This window comes from Gavialis gangeticus, unplaced genomic scaffold (genome assembly GCF_001723915.1).
Source record: "Gavialis gangeticus isolate Ggan-Ray unplaced genomic scaffold, GavGan_comp1, whole genome shotgun sequence".
In the NCBI taxonomy this organism is placed as follows: domain Eukaryota; kingdom Metazoa; phylum Chordata; order Crocodylia; family Gavialidae; genus Gavialis; species Gavialis gangeticus.
In genome coordinates, this window is record NW_017729015.1 from 15,466,250 (window position 1) to 15,467,933 (window position 1,684).

A 1,684-nucleotide genomic window follows, 5' to 3' on the forward strand; every position below is an offset into this window, starting at 1 on the left:
CCCCCCCCCCATGAACAGCCCTCGTGAGTGCTGCATTTCCTGCCATTCGTGCAAGATGACTTCACAGTCGGGCTGGAGTTTACGTGGCCCTTGCAGCGGCCTCTGTTCCCTCTGGATCAGCTCCAGCGCCCTGCTGGGATTGACCCAGCTCGCCCTCCTAAGGGTGTGGGGGGTCTCTAGCCCCGAGTCAGAAGAGGACTCACTCCGCGCATGTGACTATGAGCAGAAACTGGGCACGGTGGCAGCTGGGGAACCTGGCACCGGACACAGAACAGAGTCCTGTTGCCCGGCCAAGAACAAAGAGCGCTTCCTTAACATCTAACAGGACAAGACTGTCCAGCCCTGCCAAACCCCAATGTTTGTTCCTACATCTGGCAGGCAGGGCCTGGAGGGAAAGCATGTGAGGCGCTCCGGGGGGGGACGGGAAGAGGTTTTACCACAGCCTGCGGTAACCCTTTCAGTTTGGGAAACAAGCAACACGCCCAGGTGCTTATGGACAGTAACACTGCAGGGAGAAGACTCGTAGGTCTCAGCCAGGTGGTTGCAAAGAGCAGCCCCTCCAGTCCCCTACCACCCCGATGGTGCGAACAAGGCCTCTTGGAGCCAGGGAAAGGTTTGTGCCCAGGGAGCGGCTGTCATTTCCCGTTCAAACTGGATGTTCACCTGCAAACACTTCTCCTGCCATCTTGTCTCCAGCCTGATCTCTCAGTGTGCAGCCCAGATCAGAGGGAGCCACACCTTGAACAAAGAGCTTTTTGCTGCTGGGGAGAGCGGTCCCACACCCCAGTGCAATCAGTGGAGCCGCACCTACTTTAGCACTGCATTAGGCGCCATGGATCATGGCAAACCCCATGCACCCCTGCCCTTTTTTGTCCAGCCATGATATGTTTTAGAGCAGGGACAAATGCAATGAGCTGCAAAGGAGAGGCACAGTGCTACTGATGGGGGAGTCAGCAAGTCCCGTTGATAAGACGTCTACAGGCTTGCGGGGCAAAGGCAGGAGACAGGGAGCTCGCTCTCTCTTCAGACCCGTCCAGCCTTCAAGGAAATAAGTTAGAAAAGTGAAGAAAGGGAGGAGACCAAGACTGCCCTGGGCTCTCCATACATGAGAGGTTAGGGCAGGGGCGGGCAAATGCAGCCCGCCAAGCCATTCTATCCAGCCCGTGGGGCCCCTAAAAATGTAGAAAATTAATATTTAGGTGCCCCCGGCTGCCTGTCACGTGGCCCTCGATGGCTTGCCAAAACTCGGTAAGCGGCCCTCTGCCTGAAATAATTGCCCGCCCCTGGGTTAGGGCAAAATTTATGATAAGCATAGGAAATAATGAGCATTTCTGTTCTGTGGCAGTACAGCTGACTGCTCACGGCGGACCCCAGTGAGGAGTCCACATTGGCTTCTGGCAGCACGGGGAGCCAGCCCTGCCTCCCTTTCTGCGGGCTCTCCCTGGGTACTTTGCTCTGGGCTTGGCGCTCACCTGACATTAGTTATTAGATAAAGGGTGAAAACAAATGAACGTGACCCCGGTCTGAGGAAGCGCCTGGGTGCGTTTCTAATGAACCGACTGATCGGAAGGAATAGGAGGAAGCTAACAGTAAAGGCTGAGGACCGAGCTGACATTTCAGACCCTGCAGCACGAGAGGGGTTGAGAGGGCCTGGCAGGATCTCTCTGGGCAAACAGGTGACCGA